The sequence below is a fragment of the Lissotriton vulgaris genome, chromosome 5, assembly GCF_964263255.1.
Source record: "Lissotriton vulgaris chromosome 5, aLisVul1.2, whole genome shotgun sequence".
Taxonomy (NCBI): Eukaryota; Metazoa; Chordata; class Amphibia; order Caudata; family Salamandridae; genus Lissotriton; species Lissotriton vulgaris.
The window spans coordinates 1,080,546,049-1,080,560,815 of record NC_141693.1 but is presented as its reverse complement, the minus strand read 5'-3'; positions in this window follow the sequence as shown (position 1 = coordinate 1,080,560,815).

Here is a 14,767-nt window from a genome sequence, read left to right as displayed (position 1 = left end):
CCTGTTTTGAATTACTCTGTCCCCCACTCCAGGGATTCGCGAAAAGGAACGGAGTTTGCATCAATTATGTATGTATACGTGAGTGGATAGTTTAGAGGTAACGCTGCATGATTGCCTTCCATTGAGGCTTTTACTGCTAGTAATGTTTCACCATCTATAACTTTTTTCGCACAAGCGATTGTAGCTACGGAAGCCGTTTGTACAGCTGCCTTCATGGCTTCATCAGCCAATGAATTCCCTGCAACGTGAACGCCATCACGCTGATGACTCAGTGTATGTATCATGTGAGTCTTTTGTAGTTCTTTTTGTAAAAGAACTATTTGTTCCCAAAGCATTTTCTACTTAATTGTTCTACCTTTTGAATTTTTGAGCCTGTTTTTAACCCAGTGCTGCAAATTTTCGTTGTAAGATTCCACGCATAAATATGAATCGCACACTATTAGTGTGGGGAATTCGCAATCGGAATTTTCAAGCGCCATCTTGAAAGCCTGTAGTTCAGCTCACTGAGCTGTACAGTCTCCGAGTGATTGAGTTTAAGTAACTATAGGTCTGAATTTGCCTTCGCGCTAGCGACCTTTAACAATCGCGCACGCAGCACTATAGGCTTGTTTACCCCCAATTGCGGGCTGTGCTGATCCATCTGTATATATTATACATCCGTAATGTTCAAGAGGCAGAATTCGGTCGGCAGAGGACATTCATGTTCGTATTGGAGAAATTCTTGTGTTTTTAAGCTGGGGTCAAAAACATATTCATTGTCTGTTGCAGCAAGAGAGTTAACCCATTGTATCCATCTCGGATGTAAAGCTTTAGCATTTGGAATGCTTGCTTTTGTCACTGCCTCTAAGGCAGGTACAGGTGTAAAGATCATTATGCGTTTACCCTGCGCGAGAGCTCTCTATTTTGCTACTGCAGTTTGAACCGCTGTCAGAATTTTCTCGGTAGAAGTGAACTTCTTTTCAGCTTATGTATACAAGTGTGATTTGTATGCTATTGGTACCGTTTCTCCCTCTTTAAAGGTCTGGTACGTGAATCGGCATCTTCCTGGGATGATTCAGAACACAAGGTTGCGAACGTTTTCACATGTCTGTAACTGTTTTTTAGCTAACATGTCTGTTTGGACTGAACGCAGAATTTCTGTGTGTGCTTGAATCCAATTAGTTGGTTTGAAATCAGGTTTTAGTAGTTGGTAGAGAGGTTTAACCCTTTCTGTGTAATTTAGAACGTAAGTTCTTCTAAAAATTCAGGAAACCTAGAATGGACTGTAAGTTTTTCAGCGTTCTTGGAGTTTGGAGCAGCGCATATTTTTCTAGAAAGTTTGCTGACAGGCTTTTGCCTTCACTTGATAACTCGTATCCGAGAAACAGGACATTGAGATGGGCAAATAGTGATTTCTTAAAATTTAATATATGCCCTTCAGAGGCGAACGCAAGTATTATGGTGTTCACTCTTTCCAAGTGCCTGTCCAAGTCGTCATCTGTAAGATAGATGTCATCGACATAAGATAATGCCTCATCATCGTACGTTTGTAGTAACTCTGTTACCGTGGCTGAAAATAACCCTGGACTATTCTTGAATCCTTGGTGGGACGGCAAAATTGTCGCTGCGTCCCCATTATTGAAAAATGCCTGTTTTCAGGTGCAATGTTTTGACAGAAAAACCCATTCTAAATATCTAATGTGTTTTTATATTTTTTGCGCACAATGTTATTCATCAGTGCTGCACTGTGTGCATTTTGCACTGCAAAAGTTTTGCAACAAGAGTTTCAGTGTCTGTCATCCAATACTAGAGGAAATGTCTGGTTTGGAGACAGGAAACAAAGGATTGTTCATTGAGGAGGTGCATGTTTCAATCACATCTTGGTATTCAAGTTGATTTAAAATCTCCCTGACTTGTTTTTTAGCTTCTTGCTTAACTGGATACTGTCTCTGTGCAGTAGGTTGATTTTTTAACTGGATTTTATGGTGAGGAGAATCCTCATCCCATCCTACGTGATTTGTATATAATGCTGGGGCTTGGGCCACTGCCCATTTTCTGGAATATGTGTATTTTTTATGAATTGGAATGTGATTTGAGAAGGCTAACATAATTACCTCTTTGCCATGTGGGCACTCCCTGACAAATTCAGGCGGCCAGTCGTGTTCAGCTAGAAGAATGTCATAGCCCTTAGAGAGCTTTTCCCAAAAGAGTGCTCTTATTTTTCTAGTTATGTCCCCCTCCATCCGGAGTGTTACTTCAAATAACTTGTGGGGTACACTAACCCTGGTGTCTGCAGTTTCAACCTGAATGCATTCATTGAAGTCCACTGTCTTTAGATGATCCTTCAGGATCCTGCGAACTATGGTGACTTCTGCTGTGCTGTCTAGCATTGTTTGTGCCCATTCCCCGTTCTTGAGTTGTGTCTTCAAGAACCTCGGCATGTCTGATTTGTATGCTCGCTACCTTCTTTTTAGGAAATTGACCTTTTTTACTTTGGTGAACGGGTTCTTTGTCTTTGGACTTGACGCGTTTCTCCTTGTGTTCTGACCGTCCTCTTCTTTCCGATTTCTGCGAGGAAGTCTGAATAGATCGAGAGGGACATGTATCATTATCTTGATATCTGTCAGGTTTTTTCCATTTATCCCTATTCTTAAGGTTATACCTTTTTTCAGAGGGCTCCCGTTGGGGAGATCTACCTCCCCTTTGGGGAGATCTTCCTCTGGACTGAGAACTTTTCTCTCTAGGAAGAGTTTGTTTAGTGTTTTCCCACTTCTTTTTACAAGTACTGAGATTATTTTTAATAAACACCTTTTCAGGATGTTCTGTTAATTCAGGTTTTACTGGTTTTCCACCCAAACTATCTCTTCCTAATTCTTCATAAGATTTTTCAATAATACTAGCAAGCTCATATGGTTGATCTGTTTTATCTGTTTCTTTTAACTTTTGGCTGATTGCCACGGATGCTGCTTCACCTTTAATGTTCGCTAATAATATAGCTGAGACATGTTTGAAATCTTTCATTAATTTCATACCTAAATTTAAGGCAGGTTCTGAACCTTATTCATTTTTAATCTGCCTCAGAACGTCTGGTATCACCGCCATGGACGGTACACCATGTGTTTTTGTGTAGATTGAAGCAAAGTCTGTACCCCAAGTGACACAGTCCTCCACATGTGGTGCTATCCCCATTGGTAAACAGATTGTCAGAATTCTGTGTTTCTCATGAGGTGTACTATCAGGGAATACTGCCTCTATCTGAGTAGGTTTTTGAGCTAACCAGAACGGAATTTGTTCCCTTTTTGCGGGCAATTTACCAATAACTGATTGTATAGTCTGTGGTGTAATTTTTTTTGCGTTCCCCCGGTGAGGGGTGTGCTGTGGAATCCTTTTCTGAATCATTTTTGTCCACCATAAGCGTGGAAGGGTATACTCAGATGTGAGTCCCTAGCTCATTGCACCATCAGGATTCAAGCAAGCCGGGCCGAAGACGGCTGAAATGCCAGAAACCGGTCCTCGGTAGCTTGTTTCCTTCCCAGTATAAGAATTGGCTTGGTAGTTTGGTCTGCCCTGTTCCCATGATGCACTGGGCCAGGGTCTGACTAATTTGCATATAGCCAAGTTCTGAGCTGGGATGGTGCAGTGAGCTAAAAAACGGTGATGGATAAAGCCCTGATCTTTGGACTGGGTAAGAGTGGTCTGCTTAATTCAGACACTCTGTTCATCACCACCCCCTTTTCTGAATCATTTTTGTCCACCATAAGCGTGAAAGGGTATACTCAGATGTGAGTCCCTAGCTCATTGCACCATCAGGATTCAAGCAAGCCGGGCCGAAGACGGCTGAAATGCCAGAAACCGGTCCTCGGTAGCTTGTTTCCTTCCCAGTATAAGAATTGGCTTGGTAGTTTGGTCTGCCCTGTTCCCATGATGCACTGGGCCAGGGTCTGACTAATTTGCATATAGCCAAGTTCTGAGCTGGGATGGTGCAGTGAGCTAAAAAACGGTGATGGATAAAGCCCTGATCTTTGGACTGGGTAAGAGTGGTCTGCTTAATTCAGACACTCTGTTCATCACCACCCCCTTTTCTGAATCATTTTTGTCCACCATAAGCGTGAAAGGGTATACTCAGATGTGAGTCCCTAGCTCATTGCACCATCAGGATTCAAGCAAGCCGGGCCGAAGACGGCTGAAATGCCAGAAACCGGTCCCCGGTAGCTTGTTTCCTTCCCAGTATAAGAATTGGCTTGGTAGTTTGGTCTGCCCTGTTCCCATGATGCACTGGGCCAGGGTCAGACTAATTTGCATATAGCCAAGTTCTGAGCTGGGATGGTGCAGTGAGCTAAAAAACGGTGATGGATAAAGCCCTGATCTTTGGACTGGGTAAGAGTGGTCTGCTTAATTCAGACACTCTGTTCATCACCACCCCCTTTTCTGAATCATTTTTGTCCACCATAAGCGTGGAAGGGTATACTCAGATGTGAGTCCCTAGCTCATTGCACCATCAGGATTCAAGCAAGCCGGGCCGAAGACGGCTGAAATGTCAGAAACCGGTCCCCGGTAGCTTGTTTCCTTCCCAGTATAAGAATTGGCTTGGTAGTTTGGTCTGCCCTGTTCCCATGATGCACTGGGCCAGGGTCAGACTAATTTGCATATAGCCAAGTTCTGAGCTGGGATGGTGCAGTGAGCTAAAAAACGGTGATGGATCAAGCCCTGATCTTTGGAATGGGTAAGAGTGGTCTGCTTAATTCAGACACTCTGTTCATCACCACCCCCTTTTCTGAATCATTTGTGTCCACCATAAGCGTGGAAGGGTATACTCAGATGTGAGTCCCTAGCTCATTGCACCATCAGGATTCAAGCAAGCCGGGCCGAAGACGGCTGAAATGCCAGAAACCGGTCCCCGGTAGCTTGTTTCCTTCCCAGTATAAGAATTGGCTTGGTAGTTTGGTCTGCCCTGTTCCCATGATGCACTCGGCAAGGGTCAGACTAATTTGCATATAGCCAAGTTGTGAGCTGGGATGGTGCAGTGAGCTAAAAAACGGTGATGGATAAAGCCCTGATCTTTGGACTGGGTAAGAGTGGTCTGCTTAATTCAGACACTCTGTTCATCACCACCCCCTTTTCTGAATCATTTTTGTCCACCATAAGCGTGGAAGGGTATACTCAGATGTGAGTCCCTAGCTCATTGCACCATCAGGATTCAAGCAAGCCGGGCCGAAGACGGCTGAAATGCCAGAAACGGGTCCCCGGTAGCTTGTTTCCTTCCCAGTATAAGAATTGGCTTGGTAGTTTGGTCTGCCCTGTTCCCATGATGCACTGGGCCAGGGTCAGACTAATTTGCACATAGCCAAGTTCTGAGCTGGGATGGTGCAGTGAGCTAAAAAACGGTGATGGATCAAGCCCTGATCTTTGGAATGGGTAAGAGTGGTCTGCTTAATTCAGACACTCTCTTCATCACCACCCCCTTTTCTGAGTCATTTGTGTCCACCATAAGCGTGGAAGGGTATACTCAGATGTGAGTCCCTAGCTCATTGCACCATCAGGATTCAAGCAAGCCGGGCCGAAGACGGCTGAAATGCCAGAAAACGGTCCACGGTAGCTTGTTTCCTTCCCAGTATAAGAATTGGCTTGGTAGTTTGGTCTGCCCTGTTCCCATGATGCACTGGGCCAGGGTCACACTAATTTGCATATAGCCAAGTTCTTAGCTGGGATGGTGCAGTGAGCTAAAAAACGGTGATGGATAAAGCCCTGATCTTTGGACTGGGTAAGAGTGGTCTGCTTAATTCAGACACTCTGTTCATCACCACCACCTTTTCTGAATCATTTTTGTCCACCATAAGCGTGGAAAGGTATACTCAGATGTGAGTCCCTAGCTCATTGCACCATCAGGATTCAAGCAAGCCGGGCCGAAGACGGCTGAAATGCCAGAAAACGGTCCACGGTAGCTTGTTTCCTTCCCAGTATAAGAATTGGCTTGGTAGTTTGGTCTGCCCTGTTCCCATGATGCACTGGGCCAGGGTCAGACTAATTTGCATATAGCCAAGTTCTGAGCTGGGATGGTGCAGTGAGCTAAAAAACGGTGATGGATAAAGCCCTGATCTTTGGACTGGGTAAGAGTGGTCTGCTTAATTCAGACACTCTGTTCATCACCACCACCTTTTCTGAATCATTTTTGTCCACCATAAGCGTGGAAAGGTATACTCAGATGTGAGTCCCTAGCTCATTGCACCATCAGGATTCAAGCAAGCCGGGCCGAAGACGGCTGAAATGCCAGAAACCGGTCCCCGGTAGCTTGTTACCTTCCCAGTATAAGAATTGGCTTGGTAGTTTGGTCTGCCCTGTTCCCATGATGCACTGAGCCAGGGTCAGACTAATTTGCATATAGCCAAGTTCTGAGCTGGGATGGTGCAGTGAGCTAAAAAACGGTGATGGATAAAGCCCTGATCTTTGGACTGGGTAAGTTTGGTCTGCTTAATTCAGACACTCTGTTCATCACCACCCCCTTTTCTGAATCATTTTTGTCCACCATAAGCGTGGAAGGGTATACTCAGATGTGAGTCCCTAGCTCATTGCACCATCAGGATTCAAGCAAGCCGGGCCGAAGACGGCTGAAATGCCAGAATCTGGTCCCCGGTAGCTTGTTTCCTTCCCAGTATAAGAATTGGCTTGGTAGTTTGGTCTGCCCTGTTCCCATGATGCACTGGGCCAGGGTCCGACTAATTTGCATATAGCCAAGTTCTGAGCTGGGATGGTGCAGTGAGCTAAAAAACGGTGATGGATAAAGCCGTGATCTTTGGACTGGGTAAGAGTAGTCTGCTTAATTCAGACACTCTGTTCATCACCACCCCCTTTTCTGAATCATTTTTTTCCACCATAAGCGTGGAAGGGTATACTCAGATGTGAGTCCCTAGCTCATTGCACCATCAGGATTCAAGCAAGCCGGGCCGAAGACGGCTGAAATGCCAGAAACCTGTCCCCGGTAGATTGTTTCCTTCCCAGTATAAGAATTGGCTTGGTAGTTTGGTCTGCCCTGTTCCCATGATGCACTGGGCCAGGGTCAGACTAATTTGCATATAGCCAAGTTCTGAGCTGGGATGGTGCAGTGAGCTAAAAAACGGCGATGGATAAAGCCCTGATCTTTGGACTGGGTAAGAGTGGTCTGCTTAATTCAGACACTCTGTTCATCACCACCCCCTTTTCTGAATAATTTTTGTCCACCATAAGCGTGGAAGGGTATACTCAGATGTGAGTCCCTAGCTCATTGCACCATCAGGATTCAAGCAAGCCGGGCCGAAGACGGCTGAAATGCCAGAAACCGGTCCCCGGTAGCTTGTTTCCTTCCCAGTATAAGAATTGGCTTGGTAGTTTGGTCTGCCCTGTTCCCATGATGCACTCGGCAAGGGTCAGACTAATTTGCATATAGCCAAGTTGTGAGCTGGGATGGTGCAGTGAGCTCAAAAACGGTGATGGATAAAGCCCTGATCTTTGGACTGGGTAAGAGTGGTCTGCTTAATTCAGACACTCTGTTCATCACCACCCCCTTTTCTGAATCATTTTTGTCCACCATAAGCGTGGAAGGGTATACTCAGATGTGAGTCCCTAGCTCATTGCACCATCAGGATTCAAGCAAGCCGGGCCGAAGACGGCTGAAATGCCAGAAACCGGTCCCCGGTAGCTTGTTTCCTTCCCATTATAAGAATTGGCTTGGTAGTTTGGTCTGCCCTGTTCCCATGATGCACTGGGCCAGGGTCAGACTAATTTGCATATAGCCAAGTTCTGAGCTGGGATGGTGCAGTGAGCTAAAAAACGGTGATGGATCAAGCCCTGATCTTTGGAATGGGTAAGAGTGGTCTGCTTAATTCAGACACTCTGTTCATCACCACCCCCTTTTCTGAATCATTTGTGTCCACCATAAGCGTGGAAGGGTATACTCAGATGTGAGTCCCTAGCTCATTGCACCATCAGGATTCAAGCAAGCCGGGCCGAAGACGGCTGAAATGCCAGAAAACGGTCCACGGTAGCTTGTTTCCTTCCCAGTATAAGAATTGGCTTGGTAGTTTGGTCTGCCCTGTTCCCATGATGCACTGGGCCAGGGTCAGACTAATTTGCATATAGCCAAGTTCTGAGCTGGGATGGTGCAGTGAGCTAAAAAACGGTGATGGATAAAGCCCTGATCTTTGGACTGGGTAAGAGTGGTCTGCTTAATTCAGACACTCTGTTCATCACCACCACCTTTTCTGAATCATTTTTGTCCACCATAAGCGTGGAAAGGTATACTCAGATGTGAGTCCCTAGCTCATTGCACCATCAGGATTCAAGCAAGCCGGGCCGAAGACGGCTGAAATGCCAGAAACCGGTCCCCGGTAGCTTGTTACCTTCCCAGTATAAGAATTGGCTTGGTAGTTTGGTCTGCCCTGTTCCCATGATGCACTGGGCCAGGGTCAGACTAATTTGCATATAGCCAAGTTCTGAGCTGGGATGGTGCAGTGAGCTAAAAAACGGTGATGGATAAAGCCCTGATCTTTGGACTGGGTAAGTTTGGTCTGCTTAATTCAGACACTCTGTTCATCACCACCCCCTTTTCTGAATCATTTTTGTCCACCATAAGCGTGGAAGGGTGTACTCAGATGTGAGTCCCTAGCTCATTGCACCATCAGGATTCAAGCAAGCCGGGCCGAAGACGGCTGAAATGCCAGAAACCGGTCCCCGGTAGCTTGTTTCCTTCCCAGTATAAGAATTGGCTTGGTAGTTTGGTCTGCCCTGTTCCCATGATGCACTGGGCCAGGGTCCGACTAATTTGCATATAGCCAAGTTCTGAGCTGGGATGGTGCAGTGAGCTAAAAAACGGTGATGGATAAAGCCGTGATCTTTGGACTGGGTAAGAGTAGTCTGCTTAATTCAGACACTCTGTTCATCACCACCCCCTTTTCTGAATCATTTTTGTCCACCATAAGCGTGGAAGGGTATACTCAGATGTGAGTCCCTAGCTCATTGCACCATCAGGATTCAAGCAAGCCGGGCCGAAGACGGCTGAAATGCCAGAAACCTGTCCCCGGTAGATTGTTTCCTTCCCAGTATAAGAATTGGCTTGGTAGTTTGGTCTGCCCTGTTCCCATGATGCACTGGGCCAGGGTCAGACTAATTTGCATATAGCCAAGTTCTGAGCTGGGATGGTGCAGTGAGCTAAAAAACGGCGATGGATAAAGCCCTGATCTTTGGACTGGGTAAGAGTGGTCTGCTTAATTCAGACACTCTGTTCATCACCACCCCCTTTTCTGAATCATTTTTGTCCACCATAAGCGTGGAAGGGTATACTCAGATGTGAGTCCCTAGCTCATTGCACCATCAGGATTCAAGCAAGCCGGGACCGAAGACGGCTGAAATGCCAGAAACCGGTCCCCGGTAGCTTGTTTCCTTCCCAGTATAAGAATTGGCTTGGTAGTTTGGTCTGCCCTGTTCCCATGATGCACTGGGCCAGGGTCAGACTAATTTGCATATAGCTAAGTTCTGAGCTGGGATGGTGCAGTGAGCTAAAAAACGGTGATGGATAAAGCCCTGATCTTTGGACTGGGTAAGAGTGGTCTGCTTAATTCAGACACTCTGTTCATCACCACCCCCTTTTCTGAATCATTTTTGTCCACCATAAGCGTGGAAGGGTATACTCAGATGTGAGTCCCTAGCTCATTGCACCATCAGGATTCAAGCAAGCCGGGCCGAAGACGGCTGAAATGCCAGAAACCGGTCCCCGGTAGCTTGTTTCCTTCCCAGTATAAGAATTGGCTTGGTAGTTTGGTCTGCCCTGTTCCCATGATGCACTGGGCCAGGGTCAGACTAATTTGCATATAGCCAAGTTCTGAGCTGGGATGGTGCAGTGAGCTAAAAAATTGTCGTAACCAAAATTCTGCCTCTCAGGGGTGTCACTAACATGTAGTCCATAAAGCAGTAAGAGACTGACACAGAATTCTGAAATATCAAAGGACAGTCTATTACACTCATATGAAGTGAGGCTGCGTCGCCCAAAGGCCATGGCAAATGAATGAGGCAGTCTGAGGAAGTCAGAAGGCTGATGCCTTATATACATTTCAGACTTACACAGTAAGCATACATGAAAAGGGTCAGTCTTGGCTCCTGTGAGCACTCAAGGAATACCAAATAAGGACATATGGAACCAAGTGGGAGGAGCTAACAGTTTCAGAACGTAGTGAACACATTCCTATGTAAAACTTAATCAGTAACAGATGCAGACTCTACCAGGCATTTCTGAGCATGCGTGGACGTGGAGGAGGCTAATTATATCTTGTTACTAGGCAGACTTCAGGCGCAGCTAAAAGGAAGGTAGGACAATGCACATAGTGAGCACATGGCAGCACATGGTAGCCAAGATGGCCTCCAGAAACTAAAATGGCTTCTAAAAAGCGGATAAGATAACTTCTAAATGCAAGATGGCTTCTGCTAACGCTAACCCATTTATGCTAATTTACAACAGATGGCCGTTTTAGCGTTTGCTGAAGACATTCGTATTATTCAGTAGGAACATGGAAAACTGGTGCTCATTAATTTGAACATAATTTCGTCAATTTTCTAATTCATTGCTAGATAACCATTTCCATTCTAAACATTTCAGCAAGGGTATGACCAGGAATACTAAAGAACGGGACATTAGGTCATAATGCATACATACAAACAGTGGGAGGAAATAATGACCACTATTACAGAGAAAATTAGCATTTTCACAACCCTAAGCAATAGCAAATCCTAAAATCTTTCAGAAAACACTATATACTCATGTAAAATGGTGGCAATGCAATCCTTCAATGCTCTCAAATGGGATAAGGACACTTTTCCACAGAGAATGAACTTCTATTCTACCTGTGCTAAAAAGAATACTACTCTAAAATACTGCAGGCAAAACAATAAAAATTAATTCCACAACACCCAGTATCTCAACTTTTCAGGAATCACTTCTATAACCACGACTTATGCCCAGAGTCCAATTCCAAGTCCCTCTGGCGGACTATTATTGTTCATGAAATCTCTTCATCCATCGCACCATAGGCCTCTTCATTTCAGGCCTTCCATAGAAATGTATCTCAGCATCCGTTGGAGTGCCCTTTTTGGAAAACACTCATAGTTCAGTCAAAAAGTCTCAATGTCTCATTGCAGTACACCAGTGTCTCTCATCTGCGGCAGACACTTCGGCAGACACTACAAATTATGTACTCTTCATGATCAAGGGCACAAAGCATCTCGTGCAGATCCAAGCACTGTCAAGAAAACTCCTTCAGCAAATCAGCAGCACTTTCAAACTCCAACACTCCTTGTTCAGTGTCAGAGGACGCTCAAGCTGCTCTTTCATGGGCACCAGAAGATAGTGCCTCTCGCCAATCTCGAATTCTCCATTTCACTGCTCTTCCGGTAGGCAAAAGGGGGAAAAGGGAACGATGTTGCCAAACTCAGGCAACGACTCAGACAAAAGGGCTCAAGGGGCTCAGGCCAAAACTTAGGCCAAGGGCTCAGGGGGCTGTACACTGTCAGAGGTTGCCAGTACATAACAGGAACCTTTTTGCGCCTTTTTTTCCCAATTCAAATTCTGTAGCAAAACCGAAGAGACTCCTTTTCTTCTGTCATGGAACGCTGGCCAATACATCAACAAAGAACGTGTGACTACCATTGATGGCGTTCAGATTCCTTACTGGGTACTGGGACTATAGACAAAAACGTCTTGCTTTTATCTATGGCTGTCAAGGATAGGAATTCAAATTCATCTTTGTCATTCGTTCTGTAGGTGTCACTCTCCCTTTGACTCTGGAGAATCCTGCAGAACCTAGCAATGTAGAAGATATGACACAATTGTTAGTTTCCTTCAATTGTTGTACAAAAACAATTCAATATTTAACAAGGGGATTGCAATCAGTTACCCTACAATCTTCAAGAGAGTGGTCATACGCCATGAGACTATCATAATCTAAAATGCATTATCATTCTCATAGAACACAAAACAATGACTCTAGCCTCTTCAATTGTGTTTCCATATGAGAGCATGTCTTCTATCATCTAAGGGTAGATAATTACAAAAACATTCTATCTGAATGGAAGTTCTTACATATAGGGGCATCATCTAATGGGTAAACATTTTCCTCAATGAGAAAATCTAAGTGTTCCTAAATCCCTCACCTAAAACACTTCAAAAACGAAATCACATAAAACAGATGATCAGGGTCATTCAGAAAAAGGCTAATTTATCAAAATGGGGAAACAGAAGAACAAAAGCTATATACTTCTAATATTTCCATTATTAAAACACATGTGATCTATCAAACATTAAAACAGCAGAAAAAGAACTGAGAACCTAATTAGAATGGGCATTACATTTTTCACATTTCAAGAATGAACATACAGTGTCTCCTATTGAGATGGGATACTTTTCTTACTTTAAATCAGTTAACCAGTCTACCACTAAGCTGACAGTCAGACTGGAAAGCATCAAAAATATAGGCCTAAAGAAAAGTCTTAAGAGAAAGAAACAGTCTGGTCAGGTCATACTAAAGGGAATTATGCATAATGTGGTTGTTCCTATTACATCTCTGCAATCTGGGCACAATGCAGCATCTGGGGAGAAGCACTACACCATAGACAGTAATCTCAGCTAATGGTCCAGTTCCTTCTTCAAGGGAAAAATGAAAAATTTAGAAAAATGAAAAATTTAGGTCACCTTTTAACAAGAGCCACAAATCTATAATTGCATCATTAGGTCCAATCAAGGATATGTATATAAATCTAGGCCTGCCTGTTCCTTAAGGGAGAAAGGGCAGTATCTGTATTGTGGCTTCCTGTATATCTCTTTTATTTTACTTCAATACTATTATGTCCAAATTTTAACATTCACTGGTGAGGCGATGTATTTTCCTGCTCACAGTATGCAAATATCATATCTGTGAAATTTAGTATAAACGCAAATATTAACCACGTGGTGTAGAGCGACACATACCGTCATACATGTCTCTTCACAACACAGGCAAATTTGTAATAATATCAAAAAGCAGCTAATAAAACAAAACAACATCATGATCAAGCCATCAAATATACATGCAGTATAATAAGCGCAAAAAGCATAAACAAAGCACAATGGCATTTGTAATCAAGCAGAAAAACGCATGCATTCATGCAACTGAAAACCTGAAATCCAGACCTGCTTAATTTGTCAAAAACGAAATCAAAATCAAATTGTACCAAACTTACACTTTTTAATTTACTCACATCCCGCTTTTACCAAGTGATCACCAGTTGCTGGTTATCAAACTGGTAAATAAAACTTACAGTGCCGCTTGTGACCCATAGGATGAGCAAGAACCATTCATATGGAAAAAATGTAAAATCATGAAAGAAACACACAGACATTCCATTTCAAAGAAGTCATAATAAAAACCCATCTCTTTTTAACATACTACTAACACAGCGCATAACAAAGAAAATCTCAACTGTTAACCAACCATCCTTCTTTCAATAACATGCTAACCCACTTTAATATTGACTGCCCAAAAACAAAGCTCTTTCATAGACACACTGCGTCCCTTGCACCAGCCTTTCCGTGCTGCCCTTTTTAGACCCTTGGACCTCAATGCCCTGGGATCCTGCCAGCCCCTCATGGCCCTGGGATCCTGCCAGCCCCTCATGGCCATGGGATCCTGCGAGCCCCTTATGGCCGCCCCTCTCCCCAAAGCCCCTGAGGGCCTGCTCTTTCCCTTTCTTCAAGGCTGGTCAAGAATGCACCTTCCAAAAACAAAAACCCTTGCGCAAACCATCTAATGTGCAAGCCTGAATGTCTGTGATGCACAGAAGCTTGCCCCAAGCAGTCATTGCTCCATCTGTCTTCACTTACTGCTAAACCCCCATCTCACTGACCTTAAGGTCAAACTCTGCCAGGCCCGTGTGCTCCTTTCAGGCCTTAGATCCTATTTCCTCCCTTAAACTGACAAAGCCAGAAACCCTTCCCCACTCATTCTAAGCTACAAAATCAACCCTGTTGAAAAACACATGTTATATAAATGACTTCTTTTAGGGATAAAATTCATTTAGTCCTATATTATAAAAGCATTTACTATGAACAAGTTGCAGAACATAATAACATAGCATATTAGCAGTATATTAAATGTTTGCTACCACCCTATGCAATGGTACTCATTTATGAACTCCACAAAGATAAAAGACAAAATAGGCCCTGCCAAAATTTGAATTTTCAATCCTGATATTAAACATAAACCTCTACACCGGGCACAGTGGCTCACTGAGCTATGAAGAACAACCTCAAATAATAACAACCCACACGTTTTGTAATATACACAAACATGCATTCTCTGAAAGCCAGAAACACTGCAAGGCTATGGTAATTGGCAAAAATGCTTTTAAAAGGTCCATTTTAACTGATTTTCGACTTTTGACTTTGGGGCACTTAAAAATGAAAATCCTACACTTGCATTACATATTAATCACCCTTAGAATGTGCTTTACATGTTGCAAAGCGCGAACATAAGGCATAGGCATGTGATGCCTTACAAAAATGAGCTGTTACGCCTGCGCCCAGTGAAAACCCAACATGCAAATGTGCTAATTATGCAGTCACACATTACTTAAATCAAATTTTAATTTTAGGAGGTCATAGTATGAGTATTAAGCTTTATGAATATCTAAAAACGATTTTAAAAAACACATATTTTTTTTCAAAGAAATTTTCCATGTTTAATAATTTATTTCTTATTTTTTTTTCTAAACCCAGTCTGAATTGCTAAATCCA